This window comes from Mastigoproctus giganteus, chromosome 6, assembly GCF_048544385.1.
Source record: "Mastigoproctus giganteus isolate SK-2022 chromosome 6, ASM4854438v1, whole genome shotgun sequence".
NCBI lineage: Eukaryota > Metazoa > Arthropoda > Arachnida > Uropygi > Thelyphonidae > Mastigoproctus > Mastigoproctus giganteus.
Window position 1 is genome coordinate 21,294,970 of NC_143580.1, and position 19,415 is coordinate 21,314,384.

General features: G+C 36.3%; 1 protein-coding gene across 5 annotated transcripts in view; it reads right to left on the minus strand.

Annotated features, from left to right (window-relative positions):
• The window catches only part of LOC150084061 (protein deacetylase HDAC6-like), a 463,437-nt gene extending 445,959 nt beyond the window's left edge, over positions 1 to 17,478 (minus strand). For 3 of the 5 annotated variants that reach the window (XM_090375878.1, XM_090375879.1, XM_090375875.1), the window contains exons 1-2: positions 17,081 to 17,295; positions 12,866 to 12,976 (exon numbers count right to left, since the gene is read on the minus strand). The gene's annotated coding sequence lies outside the window, so the exon portion shown is untranslated. Of the gene's footprint in view, positions 1 to 12,865; positions 12,977 to 17,080; positions 17,296 to 17,411 lie in introns of those variants that run through there. The other 2 variants (XM_090375877.1, XM_090375876.1) reach the window with 2 other exon arrangements.
• Positions 17,479 to 19,415: the final 1,937 nt, after the last annotated feature.

The following is a 19,415-nucleotide window of genomic DNA, read 5'->3' on the forward strand; positions in this document are numbered from 1 at the left end:
TAATTATTAATTTACCTCTTCTTCACATAATGACAAAATCGGCCAAAACTATCACTACTCTTTTCTTGTCATGTCTTGCTCAAAGTTTACTGTGTCTGTGTGCCTCTGCCCCTTTCTTTTTCCCCTTCAAATATATATATCTCCGCATCGCCTCGGGGGGGGGGGAGAAATAAATTGATACTGTACCATGCACGGCGTCGTAGTGACAATTAATATCTTTATAAAGGTCTTGTTATGCAAGACCTGCTGTGTCTTGTTCTGGTAATTTCTACTCATATAACAATTCACCGTTCTTCGGACCTTTGCGTTCGATCAACATTCTTGTCCGCTCAGGAGAACGGGTGACGTCACTGTGGTGTCCCCTTACGGCGACCGCACCCCTGGGGTGATTTGAAAGCGAAAGTAAAAGCTTAGCTCTGTCAAGGGACGCTATGTTCGTTGTACAGACCGTGAAAAAAAAAAATATATCAGGCACTATTAGGCGAAATTACTTCTTGAAAGTAAACGAAAGGGCTGAAAAGTGAAAACATTTTCACACAACCTTCTGGCAAATGAAATCCTGTTCAGCAAAACTATGACTAGAAATCCTGTCCACAGTTCTGCTAATGAAAACACACTCCATTTCACCTTCCACTTTGAGAAACCCTGATCTGCACAAGCAGCTTCAAGTTCTTGAATATCCACTACCAATTCCTTAAATGCAGTTCTCTAGTGGAGTGAAGAAAACTTAGTTAACTTCAATTCTTCTAAAACTAAGGCCTGTCTTATTTCTCATAAGAGTCTGATGCATGTTCATCTTCAATAATACTCTGATTTCTAAACAAGATCACATATCTTTAGCATTAGTAGAGGTATATGATGCAAGAAAGCTGCCAAAAAAAAAAAAAAAAAAAAAATATTCCTGTTTCACCCATCCATTCATTCCAAAAGTTTGTCTAGTTCAGCCTTGAATTTATTTAAGCTGTCAACTTCCACGACAGATGGAAAAAACCACCACCACATTTAATGGGGATAACACTGACTTCTAATATTTCTAAGCATCAATATATAAAATAAATAAATTTTCAGTTTATACTCCGCACGACAACCAAGTCAGTAGAGTTTACAATAAATCGTCAATACAAATATTTATTGTATTTAGTAGTCACGGGCTTGAACCCCGGTCCACTCAAGGAACGCGTGCTATACACTCTCGCTCCTGACCACTCGGCTACGTCAGGCATATCACATATATGTCTTCTTGGCATTACTTCTTTTCTAAACAACATTTGATTCTATACAGAACACAAATCTACCCTACCATGGAATACTAATCCCATATGTGGGAGGACAAAAACTTTTCTGAAACCCTCAGATTCTAGTCAAATTAATTGAGTTCTCATGAAGTTACTCTACTCTCTAACAACACAGATGTTCAGTTTCTGCAACATGCCTTTCCTATAGATATTTTTACAAGCCCTATTATTCTTAATTAATGTGTGCAATTCCACTGCTTGCTTCCAAATTTATGAATATGTGCATCAACTAGTCAACATCCATTCACAGTTAAAATGAAAATTAATTAAACTGACTTTTCCTAATTTATCTTTTCTACTTCTGTTATTCAGAACAACCTTCCTTTATATTTTAAATAAGGAGAAATTTAACATGTGTGTTGGTAACAAAATTTTAGTTTTATTGAAACATACTAGAAGGTACAAAGCCTTTTATTCAGTACTCCCAATTTACTAAAAAATTTATAGGCTACTTTTCAGAACCTTCTTTAAGCCAATAGGGTGAGTTGAGTCTAAAATTAAGAACACAATATCCTTTAGTAATTATAATGACAACCATAAGAGAGCATTTTGTTCTTATGCATTTTCAAAAAATTACAATCAAAAGAAGTCCAAGTCTGATGTCAACAAGTATATTCTATCTTCTCAATCTACAAGCCACTCACATAGTACTTCAGAACTAATTTTCAATACATTGTGTTTAGGGTCACCATTAATTAAAAAAAGGGGAAAAAACAATAAGATTATGAATCAAGTGACAGGTAGGAGTAACAGATGATAAACGTATCTTTAGATGGAATGACAGGCCATAAGATCAAATCAAAGTAATTGAGTGACAAGGGGTAGCTCGGATAATAAGCACAAAACGAGAAAGCAAGCTATCGATAGCATTTGCGTACTCTTAACCTACACTCGAGCTTCAAAAAAAATCCATAAATTTTTAAGGGAATTATTATTATCCCAGTTGATTTAACAAGTTAAGTTAATACTCCTAAGGGCTAGTAGCTAAGTAAAGGAATCTGAATCTGGCTGCTTCAACCAGTTATCAACTTCTGAAAATGATTTTTACAGAGTGTAGCAAAAATTTAAGGACACATTTTTTACATAATATCAAGATTGCTCAAAAGGACATAAGTCCATAAAGTTTAATGACAAAAAGTACTAAATAAAAAAAAGGGATACAAAAGCCATACTACTACTTAGTTGTGGGCACTTATCACTCACCTAAAACAGATGTGTACAATACTTTGGTCTGGATGTATCAAAGAATAATGGGGAGGGGAACACGGTTATATAAATTGCACACTTCACGTGTGCCTGATTAAACAAGCAAACTACAGCATGTTTCCTTATTTTGTTTCATTTTAAATTTGTTTTCATTGTAAGAATGGCTCTAGTCTCGATATTTTCAAAAATATGACTGAATAACTTAATTTAAAAACCAGACATTTATTTAGTAGTAGTAGTACACTAACTACTGAAGGCAAAGTGGTGTTCTGTAAAGCGTGTGTGTTTTACTAGAATTCAAAACAGTGAATTATAGTAAAAAGTACTATTTTCCCAACATTTACAAACTTAAACAACACTAAACAGCTCAACTAAGACACAGAATGTAACTTGCAGCTTCCAGCAAGCAATTTTAAGTTTTAATTTTGATTTTGCAGATGCTGGGTTTTCTCGATGACACTTCAAAAACTCATCTTTGAAAACTGTTTTTAAAAAATTTACAAAGGAATACGTTCCAAGTTCACATTAAGAAAAAACCTTCTGGGCACTTGCTATACTAATGGTTTGCAGATAAACTGGGGTGAAACCAAAAAACTCCAATTTTTATTACTAAGCAAAAGCAATATAATGGAATGATCTAATGCCAAAACAATCATTGGAACCATAAGCTCTTAAAACTGTATTTACTTACATCTGAATTACTTGAAAAAGCAAAACAGCACAGTAGCCCCTCAACTTTTATTAACACTTTCTATACTTTGGTCAGATGGAATTAAGCCACTCCTTCATGAAAAGAGTGCTTGAAATTCTTTTCAGTTCACTGCTTCACATTATTTGTTTAGTTTGTAGAGGTAATATGTAGCTTATTTCCTGATGTGTACAACCTACTGAGCAATGATAGGTGGACATCAGGATAGGAAAGATGCATCTTCAACGTGCATTACAACTTATGTTGAAGAAGTCAATCTTCAATGATCTCTCATTCACTATCACACACTTTATCAGGTGATACAGAAGTCTATGGCAGATTATTAAAAGTCTTTGGCAAAGAAAAACAGCAAAGACTTCTATGCTTATAATATCAGTAGAAGGAAGAGGCTGAATCACATTGGCCACATGATGTTTATAGGTTAAAATGTTATGACCCTTCCCACATTCGAAAAAATGAATAGGTATTTTGCATCTATATTCACACACGAGGAATTCTTTAGGGAAGGGGATGCGAGAAGTTTATCAAACACTAACAAGGAGTTAAATTACTTTGTGGTAACTGAAAGGAAAGTGGAGGAGAAATTGTTGAGGATGAACATAAAAAAGGCATCTGGAAGGATGGAATCTATCCAATTATATTAAAGGAGGCAGCAAAGGAGGTAAGCAAACCCTCAGCCATAATTATGAGAGCATCCTTGGATTAGCATTAGTAGAGGCATATGATGCAAGAAAGCAAGCTTATTCAGCATCAGCCAAAAAAAAAAACCCCCCTCCCATTTCACCCCTCTGTTCGTTCGAAATACCTGTCCAGTTGAGCTTTAAATTTGTTTAGGCTATCAACTTCTACAACAAGTGATGGAAGTGGGTTCCACCAACCAACCACGAGCTGGCCAAAGGCAAATTTCCGCACATCTATCCGACATCCGTCCTTCCTCAATTTGAATTTATGCCCTCTGAGGTGATTATTCTGAGCAAGATGAAGAATCCCATTGGCATTGAGCATGCTCAAACCATTCAAAGCCTTATACACCTCTATCAGATCACCTCGACGGTGCCTAGTCTCCAGACTCTAATTTGCAAAACTTAAGCCTTTCTTCGTAAGAGCAACCCTTTGTTCCATTCACTAATCTTGTTGCCCTTCTCTGTACCCGTTCCAGCAGTTCTACATCCTTCTTGAAATGAGGCCTCCAGACCTGTATACAGTACTCAAGATGTGGCCTAACCATTGCCTTATACAAGGGAATAATCACCTCCTTATCCCTGCTAGAAAAATTCCTGTATATCATTGACAAGACACCATGAGCTACTCTTGCAGCTCGTCTGCACTGCTCAGAGAACTTCATATCTGCCTGCACAATTACCCCCAGGTCCCTTTCATTCTCTACCACTGTCAGTGTAGTACCGCAGAGTTGATACGTTGCTCTGGGGTTACTGTTTCCCATATGTAGTACTTTACATTTGTCAATGTTAAACTTCATCTGCCACCTCTCAGCCCATCTGTTCAACCTTTCCAGATCCTGTTGCAGCAGCATAGCGTCAGTAGTGGCCTTAACGACCCTGCCAACCTTTGTATCATCTGCAAACTTGGACATTAAACTTGATATCCCATCATCAATATCATTCATAAACACCGAAAACAACAACGGACCCAACACTGAACCTTGAGGAACTCCACTAATAACATTAGTCCACGTTGAGCAGTGTCCATTGATTACCACTCTCTGTCTTCTGCCACTCAACCAACCCCTTATCCATAGCAGCAATTTGCCTCCAATGCCACACTGCTCCAATTTGTGCAGCAGTCTTCCATGTGCAACAGTATCAAAAGCCTTTCTAAGATCCAAATATATAATATCAAAGTTATTCCCTGCATCCAGTTCTTTTGTGACTACATCATAGTATCCAATCAAATTGGTCAGGCAAGACCTGCCCTTAACAAAACCATGCTGTGTCCGAGCTATAACTGAAGTCTTGTCTGATCATTCTGCAATGCTTCTTTAACCAGTGCCTCCATTAATTTACCTGGAACAGAAGTTAAACTAACAGGTCTATAATTACTTGTGTCAGCCTTTGATCCTCCTTTGTGAATTGGGGTTACATTTGCACATCTCCAGTCTATGGGTACCTCCCCTGAGTCCAAAGAAGCTCTCATAATTATGGCTAGGGGTTTGCATACTTCCTTTGCTGCCTCCTTTAATATAACTGGATAGATCCCATCCACCCCAGGTGCCTTTTTTATGTTTATCCTCAACAATCTCTCCTCCACTTTCCTCTCAGTTATTACAAAATCATCCAGCTCACTGCCAATGTTTACTTTACCTACATCATTCTCCTTCCTGAATAACTCCTCATGCGTGAATGTAGATGCAAAATACTCGTTTAGATTGTTAGCCACCTGAGCAGGATCCTCAACTGTTGAACCATCAATATCCAGTGGACCAATCTGATTCGTCCCTTTCCTTCTCGAGTTCAAATATGTAAAGAACTCTTTTCTGTTTTTCTTTGCATCCTTTGCCAAGGATTTTTCGTAGTCTGCCTTTGCCTGCCTAATCTCCTTTGTGACTTGGTTACAGACCAACTTATATCTATCATAGGCTTCCATGTCACCCATTAATTTGTATGTATCCCATGCATTTTTCTTCTCTGCCACATGTCTCATTAATTCATCTGACAACCATTTAGGCCTAAACCTTGAACAATATTTCTTAGTTGGTATGTAAAGCCTGGTAGCCTCCAAGATTAGTTCCTTGAATGCTTCCCATTTTGAGTTTGCTGTTGGTAACATCATCAGTTGGTCCCACTGTATAGAATTTAAATACTGTCTCAGACCATCATAGTCGCCTTTACAAAAACCCTTCCCTTTACCTCTGATGGTAGTTACCTCCTTGAGTAAATCCCACTTCAACACACTGTGATCACTGCCACCTAGTGGTTCATTTATCTGCAGATTCTTAATGCATGAAGAATCACTACTGATAATCAGATCAAGAGTATTGCTCCCTCTTGTTGCCTCACGAACATGCTGATGTAGAAAACAATCATCCAATAAATCCAAGGAAAGTCCCTATTCGAGGATTCGAGGGAAGTCCCTATGGACAAGAGATGTTCAAATATATCCTCAATTTTAAATGATAATTCATGCAATCACAGCATGTATTTGTCAAGGGGCAGTCTCATCTAACCAATCTGAGAGGTTATTATGATGCAGTGACCAAGGAACTGGATGAAAAAATAATTTTCACATCATTTACTTGGATTTCAGGAAGGCTTTTGATACTGTTGCACATAAAAGACTGCTGAACAAACTGGAGCAATGTGGCATTAAGGTAAAGTTACTGCTATGGATAAAGGGATGGTTAAGTGGAAGATAGAGAGTGGTTATCAATGGGCACTACTCTTCGTGGACTAATGTTATTAGTGGAGTTGCCCAGGGTTCGATGTTGATTCCACTGTTTATCAATGGTATTGATGAAGGTATATCAGGCTTAATGCCTAAGTTTGCAGATGACACAAAGGTTGGCAGGATGGTTAACAACAGTCATCAGGATGAGCTATTGCAAACTTATGCATTAAACCTAAGTTTCTGGATCAGATGCAGAGAAGCACAACTAGATTAATGAAAGGAACAAAAGAGTGCTGTTATCTAAAAAGCTTCGGTTCTGAAAATTGCAGTGTCTCGAGATTAGGCACCTGCAGGGAGATCTGATTGAAGTGCTTAAAGCCTTGAATGGATTAAGTAACCCCAGAGTTACTTACCAAACGTGGGTAGTAAAGAATGAAAAAGATCCAGGGGTAACTGTGCAGTCAGACATGAATTTCTCTGAGCAGCGCAGACATGCTGCCAGGACAGCTCATGGGGTTTTGTCAATGATATACAGAAACTTTGCTAGCAGGGTTAAGGAGATGATTATCCCTTTGTATAAGACCATGGTTAAGCCACATCTTGAGTACTATATACAGGTCAGGAGGCCTCACTTTAGAAAGGATGTATATCTGCTGGATCAGATGCAGAGAAGCACAACCAGATTAATGAAAGGAACAAAAGGGTGCTGTTACCTAAAAAGCTTCAGGTCTGCAAATTGCAGTGTCTCGAGACTAGGCACCTGCAGGGAGATCTGACTGAAGTGTTTAAAGCCTTGAATGGTTTAAAGCCTAAATGTTAATGGTATTCTTCCACTTGCTAAGACTACACATGAGGAAGCATAAATTTAAGTTGAAGAAGAATGGTTGCAGGATAGATGTCAGAAGTTTTCCTTCAGCCAGTGGATGGTTGATGGTTGGACCAGACTTCCATCTGTTGTTGTGGAAGTGGGTGGTTGATGGTTGGACCAGACTTCCATCTGTTGTTGTGGAAGTGGGTGGGTTGAATAAATTCAAGGGAGCACTAGACAAATTCTTGGTTTGGTTTTTTTTTTAGGAGCATTAGCAACTAAGGCCATATTGCTCCGGGATATGCGGTGGTCATTCCCTGACCTTTCCGCATCATCTGTATTTGGTGGTGACGGGCTCGAACCCCGGTCTAATCAAGAAGCGTGTGCTACGCACTGCTGCTCCTTCCCACCTGGCTACGGAGGCGCCTTACAAATTCTTGGAGTGTACAGATAGGTGAACTGTTTTTGTTTTTTTTGGTTAGTGAAGAAAGCAAGCTATATAAGCTTGCTGTCTTGCATCATTTGCCACTACTACTACTTCAGAATTACCAGATGCCATCATCTCACTTGAGAAAATGATACTTCAGTGTAATCTTTGCAAGTAGTTATTGATATTGAATGAAATTACCTGTGTCCAAGCAATGAGCACTGAGATGTACAGAAGTAACCTCATTTATCTTTTTCAGGTGCTTGGTTTCCCTGAAGACTCTGCCTTAATAATCATCATGAAGCATTAGTTGTGCTGTGTATGTCTTGTCCACAGAACTCAGGGGTTCACATCTGGTGAGTATGGGATTGGCACACCCAGGGTCCTGAGCTGGATATCATCATTCTTCTTTTCTTGGTGATTCCCCTCCCCCTCTCTCTCAGGGTAATTCAGAAATTTTTTATTTTTTTTTGGCTGGTGCAGCATAAGCCTCAGGCTTCCTTGCACCATATTGCTAATAATAATAATAATAATAAAGTTCTTCCAAAGATGTATTTCAAGGACTGTTCCAGGACTCAGACTCTTTTAGTATTAGTAGAGACATATGATGCAAGAAAGCAAGCTTATATAGCATCAGCCAAAAAAAAAAAAAAAAAACCCTTCCTGTTTCACCCATCCATTCCATCTAAAATGTTTGTCTAGTTCAGCCTTGTATTTAAGCTGTCACCTTCCACAACGACAGAGGGAAGTTTGTTCTGGCAATCAACCACCCGCTGGCTAAAGGAAAGTCAGCACATAATGACCCAATACAAACTCCTGAAATGCTGCTTATGTGAACAAACTGATAATGGAAGACAGACAATTGACAACTAAAGATATACACACTCAGTGATCACTGAATTACAGCTATGCCATTAGTAATAGACTATGCTGTATAGCTCACAGTATGGTGTTGAATGGGTCAAACCACCTCCCAATAAAAGAAGTAAAAAGAAATATGCAAGGTGGATTTTCATAATGAGCGAAGGGTGCAGCACACTATACGAGCTCAATGACTGGTCACTGTGCGACAGTTGACACTGAAATAAATTATGGAAAATACAAGAACAATATCCCAAATGCAATGTGCCGCACACCCAGACATATGGCATTCCACAGCAGATGACTTAAGACACACCTATCTTCACAGATAAGGCAACAAGATTGGTAAGGGGAACAAAAGGGTACGCTTACGAAGAAAGGTTTAAGGTCTGCAAACTGCAGCATCTGGAGACTAGGCACATGCAAGGTGATCTGATTGAGGTGCATAAGGGCTTGAATAGTTTGAGTAGGCTCAGTGCTGATAAGATTCTTCCTCTTGCTCAGATTACAAACCTGAGGGGGCATAAATTCAAATTGAGGAAAGACAATTGTAGAATAAATGTATAGAAATTTGTCTTTAGCCAGTGGGTAGTTGATTATTGGAACAAAATTTCCATCTGTCACTGTGGAAGTCGATAGCTTAAATTCAAGGAAGAACTGAACAAACTTTTTAGAGTGAATGGATGTATGAAATGGGATTTTTTTTTTTTTTTTTTTTTTGCTGATGCTGTATAAGCTTGCTTTCTTGCATCATATGTCTCTCCTAATGCCAATGCACAAATTGAAGTAACCAATTAATAACTATTTTAATGATTCCGTTCATTTTATGTGGACAATTCTCTTTTACTCCATTTCTTCTTCAAGGCTTGGCTTTGAACAGAAAAATGTCCAGCAAAAATTAACAGCCTGTGCATACCTCTTATTGCAATATCAGTTTTATTATCATATTCTATATTAAATTAGCAATATTTTGTGATTTTGAGTGATGGTTAACAGGGATTGAACGAATTGAAAGAATATTTATTGAAAGAATATTAAGGGGCGAAAAGTAATTTTATAAAAATACTAAATACAGTAGGCCTTCATTATAATGGGGTTTGCTTTACACTGATTTGCTATAACGATGTTCTTTTATTATAACCTATATCTCACTATAATGCTGTTACGATAAAACTAATGCTGTTAGCCCATTAGCCCAGGTGCAGTTTAACTTTGACAAATGCAAAGTACTGCATATGGGTAGAAGTAACCCCAGAGAAAAGTACCAACTGTGTGGTACTACACTTAAGGTGGTAGAAAATGAAAAAGACCTGGGAGTAATTGTGCAGTCAGATATGAAGTTTTCTGAGCAATGCAGACAGGCTGCCAGGGCAGGTCATGGGGTTTTGTCAATGATATATAGGAATTTTGCTAGCAGGGAAAAGGAGGTGATTGTCCCTCTGTATAAGGCAATGGTCAGGCACGCCTTGAGTACTGTGTACAGGTCTGGAAGCCTCATTTTAGGAAGGATGTAGACTTGCTTGAGCATGTACAGAGAAGAGCAACAAAATTGGTGAGAGGATCCTCTTACCAAGAGAGGCTTAAGTTCTGCAAATTGCAGTGGCTGGAGACTAGGCACCTGCGTGGTGATCTGATTGAGGTGTATAAGGCCTTGAATGAGTTGAGCACGCTGAATTCTGATGGGATCCTTCCACTTGTTCAGATTACGAACCTAAGGGGGCATTAAGTTCAAATTAAGAAAATACAGATGTAGAATAGATGTGCAGAAATTTGCCTTTAGCCAGCGGGTGGTTAATTGTTGGAACAAACTTCCATCTGTTGTTGTGGAAGTTGATAGGTTAAATAAATTTAAGGAGGAACTGGACAGGCATTTGGAGGGAATGGTGTGATTTTTTTTTGGCTGATGCTGCATAAGCTCATACACTTGCTTTCTTGCATCACATGCCACTACTACAACATGCTATAACGCTTTTTTCAGGAACGAAAATTTGTGTATTTTGTTTGCTTATATGTACATGAGCTCTGTGACTGCAGTCATCACTCAGTACAGCATCCTTAACAGACAATTTACTCGAACATTGTATATTACAAAGCAATTCTGATCACGGACAATGCGCGAGGACATCCAAGCAAAGAGGGCTTAGAAGACTTGAACAATCATGTAAAAATTTTTTACATGCCTCCAAACACTACATCTCTGATTCAACCAACTAATGAACCAAGGTGTTATTGCCACATTAAAGTCTAACACATTTTGGGAGTCACTTTTCTCACAAGCTGTTAAAGCCATCAACATTGGTGAAAATGTACCGAACCGAAAGGACTTTTGGAAATCCTACAACATTAAAACTGCCATCTAAAACGTTTACGGTGCCAGGGATGAAGTGACTCAGAAAACCATGAATGGAGTGTGTACAGGAAAGTTTGGAAGGATTGCATAAAGGATTCCCAAGAACCTGATGATTCGGTCAAGGATTTTAAAGTGCAGATTGTTGAGCTCGGAAAAGAAGCAGGATTGGAAGAAACTGATGATCAACGACAGGGATGGCCTGTCTAATGAAGAACCCACGATATTGTGCGTCCTTTCACTACCGTTTATTATTGATTAGGAAATATCCTATGGCATGCACTGCAATTCACAAATGCATATGTTGTCTTATGGGAATAAGGTGCTCACTTGACACTGTTCACTTAGCGCTCTGTTTTTCCAGAATGAATTATTAATGTTAAGTGGGAGTCATCTGTACAGCAATCTGGGATTTGAACACAAAGCCTGATGGGTATGCATCAGATATGATCCTAGGATTAAAATAGGGATTTACCAAATTAGATCTTTCCATATGAAACCTTCACTCACTCAGCACCCAGAAAGAAAACTTATTTCCAAAAGGTGAATGAGCTGCTTGCTAAGTCTACTCTAGCACTTAAAAAGGTCAGATGTTCATGAGTTAAGAATAAATTTTAATTGTGCTAGTGGTAAACTAAATAAAATAACAAATCAGTAAGTTAATATCAAATACAAAACTAATATTAATACTATTAAACTATCACTACTTGTAATCTAATGTTAACATGATTCAAAAGCTGAAAGTAACACAAAACATCAATAATATTAAAATGCTATCAACTGAGCTCTTGCTCAGTTTATACCATTTTAATAGTGTATTTAACCTTTCTACAATATAGCAACCTATATATATGATCAGACTCCAAAAAAAACCATTCACAGCCTTCTAACTGAATGTAAGTCCACTTATTATGTATGGAAACCACTGCGCATCTTTTCTCATTACATCCTATTATCTATTGTTTATAATTTTACTATAATTAGATATACTTGATTTTTGATGGGGTAGATGAATAGAAGTTTCAGTATTGAGGTACCAGTATTATGACTCAATGCAAAGAACCTCAATTTAGGGTTATAGTTAGGGACCAACTGAACAGTGGCCCAACACAGCATTAGTTTGGTTGTCATTTTTCGGTGATCACTCAGCGTATGGGCAAAAACCGACCTTTCCCACAAAAGAACAGCTTTCAAGATTATCCATTAAGATTTGGGGACATCAAAGGTGTGTGGATAGTGGGTTCTATGGACACTGAATGAAGAGAAAAAGCAAGTTCAATTTAATGCATGTCAAGCTCTGTTGACATGTTACACAGAAGATTGAGAGCATTTTTTTGGGCAGGAGTGGATGAGTCCCTTGTCCTTTTGTTCACTCTAGTAATGGAAATTACTAGTACTTGTAGTATTTCCATTACTTGAAGTAATAGAAATACTACAAGTATCCACTACCAAAAATTTCAGGTGGCTGCATCAGCTGACAAGATTCTGTAAGCAATTTTTTTTGGAATAAGAAAGGGTTATCTTGCAATATGCTGTTGCAAACAGTCAATAACTAGAGAGTATTATTGAAAACCTTCTGAAGAACCAACTTTTGCCTGCAGTTGAGGGGACTCATCCCCATCATGCAATTTTATTTTGCACCAAGACAATGCATTGCCTCAAGGCTAACACTGTCACAGAATTTCTAATTACTAGAGGGCTGAAACACTCTCACAATCCCATATGCCCCAGATTTGGCTCTGCTAGACTGCTAACCTACATGCAACATAGTATCAATCCAGAAATGTTGTGGGAACAGAAATATATTAATAAGCACAACACACCCATAAAAGAATTCTTAGCACAAACTAATTGGTCTTTTATTTACCTTCAAGTTGGGTACTGAGACCTATAGGATTGGATTTATCTTTATCTTAGTCCCAAGCATGCACATGAATGTCAATACACTCTGAGAAACCACACATCACTATTTACATGACTGAAATAAATTATGTACATTATAACATTAGTTTTATATAAGATTAACATTTAAGATGTTCTAAATTATGTTCAATTTAATGAACGCTTACAATTATCTTTTATTCTATTCATGTAAACAAAAAAATCAAATGAAAAAAAATATATATATATATAAATCTTTAAAGTTTTGTTTTTCTTGTAAGATGAAAAAGAACAGTGGAAAAAAAAATTTTTTTTAAGCAAGTGAATTTTTATTTTAACCAAGAGAATCTGATTAAAAAAAAATAATACTCAATACTAGAACAAACATTTCTATGTTACAGTTAAAAGCAGAAATAAGAAAGCCTGGCAGGCCACACCTCACCATCAATGTACCACTTCACTGGTTAAGGCAGTGCTGCTTTCCAAACTCTTTTTGATGCCAACACTATGAGTGCCAAAAATAATTTGACATGCCACACAGAATTCTATAATTATTGGACACCCCACTTTTTTCTCCTTTATTTCTAAGTTTATGGTAAATAAAACAGTGTGCTACATCCTTTGTTTAAGATAGACTAAGAGAGAGAAAGATGTTTGGCACTAAAGAAAAAAGAAGCTTAATCAAGGCCATCTAAAATTGACTACATCAGTTATTAACTTTCAAACAGAAAGAACACATCCAAGATTCACTGGCCACTTAATATGAAGCACACAAAGAAATAAATGTAAATTTTTAATGTATTACTCAATAATTACATATTAATTGATTAGTTATGTAAATATATGCAGTGAAAGGAAATTAGGATAAAAATAATATTGATATCATGCTAAAGTTCTGTGATGCTCTTTGGGATATCCATTTCAGAAAGAGTGTTGGCAAGTGCAACCTTAAAAATTTACCATTGGTATAGATACTATAAATTATAACTTGTATGCATACTTTTGGTTAAGCCTGCATTGAAATAAATTTCATTCAGGGGACAGAAAATCACTATAATGGAGAATGCTTGATCTGCAGGTAGGCTCCATCATTCAAAGTGCTGATCCACAAGCAACACATGTTCAACAACAGATGCCCAAACCATAGCTCTCCCTTGCACCTGTATGATGGAATTTGAATTCAAATGGACCAAATAACCATATTCCAGTCCCCAGTATTAGTTGGCCTACTGCAAATATTGGTATGCAAATAGCAGCATGTAGAGAGGGGCTGTGCAATGAAGATGCATCATGTGACATCTATTGGCACAGCCAATGGTTATGCCAAAATGTTAGAACAGCACATCAATATGCTCATACAATCCTAACCACCTGCTTTTAGCACTTTTAGGCATCAGTCATTTGCTTCCAGTCTTACATCTTGCACTAACTCCTTTTTTGTTTTTCTCAGCAATGGAGCCATTCCTTCATAATATTGTGGAATGATGATTGCTGTTGTAGTATATACTATTTCCACCATTTTTTCTCCTCAGCTATGAACCATTCCCAATACACCTTTATACTGTTTTATGATGATAACTACTGTTGTAGTGATATCTAGCATATTGCTCCCTATTATCATTATACATTTAAAAAAATCAAGTCATGTTTCATCAGAGGTTAATAACTTTTAGTGTTATTTACATAGTGCATTAGCATCTAAGAGCATATTGTGCTGAAAGAATTCCTGTAGTCTCCTGAATTGAAACCTTCCAAATGACAAGTAATAAACTACTTATCATTAGGAGAGACGTTGTGGTTAAGAATACCAAGGAAGCAACTCACCAACCTTTTCTGATACCTATTCACTATCCAAATGACCCTATCAACTAATCACATCACATACAATTTCACTGGTGGTAAGTTCTGTCAAACAAATTAATCTTAGGAATATATCATATCCTTCAACTCCCCCCCCTTATGTCCTCGTCAGTAACATCACTGTAGAGAGGTGGAACCCTGTGACAAACAGCCTCAAAGGGCTATCTGGTTCACCTCATCTTTTTACATAGGGAAACAAGCTCCAATTCCAAAGCTCCTTCACAATATTCAGACCTGAGGCAGCTGGCCTGCCTGCCCCTTGATGTTCCTGACCAGTCCTTCATTAAAAGTGGTTAAGTTGAATATTCAATTTTTCCAATTTTTAGACAATGACCTATGGGAAAATAGGAGATATCCTCTATATACCCTTGAGTCAAAAATTGGTAAAAAAAATATACAAAATAAATGTGCACACTACTACTCACTGATGTCTTAACCACCTAGGTGGCACACTAGTGTATCCAACATATAAAAAAAAGTGAAACTTTTGAATTTAAATTCTGAATTTGAATTCTGCTGTATGATACTTTTGATCTGCACCGTTAATTATTTTTTAATTGGAAAAATTTAGCTGTAAAAAATTTTTTACACCACTGTGTATATTGAAAAACACCAATGACATGGGAACTTAACATAGTTTGTTTCCTTCAATTTTGATTGCTGACAATCATTTGGCTGTACAATTAGTTGGGAGTTTTTCTTTTTTTTTTTTTTGGACAAGCTATTGTTTCTGATTGTTTTTTTTATTTTTTATTATTATTATCTTATTATGCATGTAGAGAGAATGGATGCTGAACTACAAACCCTGAGGAAGAAGAGACAGAGGTAGACCATAACAGGCCACTAAGCCTAATACTGGATAAGAAGATCTTAATTATGCATACTATCAGAATTAAGAGTAAAATTTCTTTTGCATTCTACACTATTTCTTGCCTTTTTTTTTCCAAAAATTGTTTGGTAAAGTAAAGACATGAACATTTTTTGCTTGCATGCTAGACTATTAAATGTAATATTCTTTAATTGATTTATTTGTGTCAGTGAATGACAGAAGTTTATTTAGCCATGGGGCAGATATTGGGAAAGCAAGTTGCTCAAGTGTTTTCCAGATATGTATTCTTACAACCTCTGCCCACATTTCTTGCCCATTTCATTACATAGCAAAATCCAACAAAAGAATACTATGAACTGCTGTAGACAAATATTACTGACAACAGTTATCTTAGCAAGAGAAGAGTTCCTAATAAATTCTCTACTTCACATATCATAAATTCCCATCATTATATAATAGATTAAACCAAAAAGATATATCAAGAAACATTATATGAGAGGTATTTCATTGGATTAACTTTGAAATTAAATAGAATACACCATTGTGGCAACTTTTATAGAAATGTTTTGTCAATTAAATAAAACTGCTTCATGGCACAGCTTCTGCCACCAGTTCCAGATTGTTAATTCCTGACATGTTTAATGAGAATCTGACCAAAAATGTCAGATTTTTGTCAAGTAAAAATCAATTTTTACTTTACTTACTTGCCTCTTATATATATATATATATATATATGCAAATTTTCTTTTTTCTTGTAAAGACCATTTCCCCTAAAAGCTGGCCTTGCATTGCCATATCTCAAATATTAATATAAAGAAAAACAAATTCCAGTTCTTAGATATTTGGTCAATAACACACACTGTTGTTAAATATATATTAGTCAATTTACTTCGTTTTCTTGGTTTCTGCTAACATCTAATTATCAAGTTTACTTTATGTGTGTATTAGACGGGTAATTAACCTTTATTTCCTTAATGCAAAATTATAATTATGGAAAAAGGAATTTTAACATATATACTGAAAATATCTATATTAATTCGCAGCTGGTTAAAACTTGCATTTTATTGCGACTTCGTACCCTTAATTAAAATATGATAAAGGCTTTTTCCATTTATTTGTCACTGAATGCACAACTTCAAAAACTTCACACACCATGAGAAAACTGCTGATATCAAACAAATTAGCCGGTACAATGTTCACAAGTGTCAATAAACTCCTTTCAACCTTTAGCACTTGATTCAAATTAAAACGAAGGTAGAGTGCTTAGATACAATTTATCATCATGTGGAAGGTTCAATGATACAGTGAAATTTCATTATCTACGAATAAATTATTCGACTTCAACAAATTTTTAATAATTTCATCTTTTATTTTTTCGCTCGGTGATATTTACCAGCAGCGAACAGTATATGACATGTAATATATCTGGAGATATTAGACAGAAATTATTCTTTTTAATTATCAGTTAATCCTGATTTGGCTTTATAATGACAAACAGGATTTGACACTTACCTTCTTGTCAATTTTTAAACGGTAGGGACGAGCAGACGTACGTAATATCTGCTGCTGTTAACCGTGTCACTGCACGTGAATGCAGTAGCACCTATAGCAAACGAAACATCCAGCGCAGAGAGTAGACATTGGCCTTCGGATTTCACAACGATGGGCGCTTATCGCGTTGCGTTTTATTAGCAGTACTCAAGGTATTGTTTTTAAGATAATAGCAGTTTCTCTGGTGAAATTATGAGAAAGCACAAAAAAAAGAGAAAACTAAATAGTATCATCAAAGTATTTACTAACAGTTAATTAAGAGAATAACGATATCTGAAATAAATGCCTAAACCTTTTTTAGTGTTTCTGTAATGCTGCTGTTGCTATATTGGAATAATTAGATGTAACGCCAACAAAAAAAAAATAAATAAATAAATAAATAATAACAGTAATTAAATAAACCAAGGTACTAATGTTAAAAATTCAATATATTTTCTTGAAGTGTTAGTAATATTATATTTAAATTATTTAAAAGTTTCGTGCATCGAAAGCAGGCAATGGCTGAAAGCCAAATCAATAAATAAATGATGGAAGCTGGCGACGTCCTGCGTTCATGAATCTGAAGTTCGTGGGTATTGAAGGCCAGAGAATTACTGTACAACACCAAATCCTTAACCTACTTTTGGACACTCTACTGACCAAGTTATAGTTTCGATTTACACATGCGCAGCCATCGATTTTACTAGCAAGTTAAAAATAAAATAGCCAAGGATTAATTTAATGTTAATAAATTGAAAATAATTTCAGTTATCAACTCCTCCAACTGAAATACGGTTGTATTTCAGTCTTATATACACACACATATATATATATATAATTATGGCCTTGATAAAAGACGTAGTTTTCATTTCAGTAATCTGAACTATAATACTGTAATGAAAATGTTTTTTTTTTTTAATACATCTAACCCTTGTACAGTATGAATTGAATGTTTTTATAATAATCTGGTGGCTAATCCAACGCATTTTTTTTTTCTTATATACAATAGACAAAGAAAAATTGCAGTACCAGGAATGGCGATCACACTCCAGGAACTGAGTAAATTGGGACAAATACAGTTTTATGATATTAAAGTTGCATGATAATTATTCATGTTGTACATAGATTAGATGAAGGCAGGTTAAAAATACAAGTTATGCAAGCATAACTTTCAATTACATATATAACACCATCATTATATTGTCTCCTCCCACCCCCAAGACAAACAGTCTGGAAACTTTTGCACTTCAAAGTTAAATATCAGAGTATCAGTTGGTCTTTATTGATGAAATTGAGACGAAACCAGCACACTCTTATGAAGAAAGGCTTAAGTTTTGCAAATTACAGTGTCTGGAGACTAGGCACGTGTGAGGTGATCTGATTGAGGTGTATAAAGTCTTGAATATTTTGAGCATGCTCAATGCTTATGGGATTCTTCATCTTGCTCAGAATAATCACCTGAGAGGGCATAAATTCAAATTGAGGAAAGACAGATGTAGAATAGATGTGCAGAAATTTGCCTTTAGCCAGCAGGTAGTTGGTTGGTGGAACAGACTTCCATCTGTCATTGTAGAAGTTGATAGCTTAAAAAGATTCAAGGCAGAACTAGACAGACATTTGGAGCGAGTGGATGGGTGAAATGAGAAGGGGTTTTTTTTGGCTGATGCTATATAAGCTTGTTTTCTTGCATCGTGTGCCTTTACTAATGCTAAAATTAGCTCTGAAGGAAGAGATGGCCAAGCCCAACCAAAAAGCCAGGATGATGTTGTTTTATTTATTTATTTTGTGTTTCTATCGTTATGTATTTAGGTAAAAATTAAAAACATGCATTGTCTAAGTAATTTTTTCAAACTCAATCTAAACTGGAATGTGAAATCCAGAACAAATCAGTATTCCAATGAGTTTTTTTTTTTTTTTTTTTTTTTTTTTTGCAATAGTTTTGGTACAGCTGGTCACCCTCTCCTAGACATCTAGAATTCCTTAGGTAGGTTATATAGAACATATTCAAGGATGCCACAGTTATACAGATTTTGATGCTGGGGCACTGCCATCATCCATTTTGCTTATCACTGACTACTGGTGTAAATAAAGATCCCATTTACCATCACTGACTTGGAGTCATTAATGGGAAAGAAGGGAAATGAGACACTTATACCAAGGGAAGTAACACTTGATTGCCTGTGTGGACTTTGTACAGTCTGAACCCTTCATCATCTTATAAGAGATAAAACTTAACCTGCCAAAAAGGATTGTTGTGGTCACTAAATGCCATTTACTACAGCTACCAACACTAGTTCCACTGTAAGCCCCATAATTG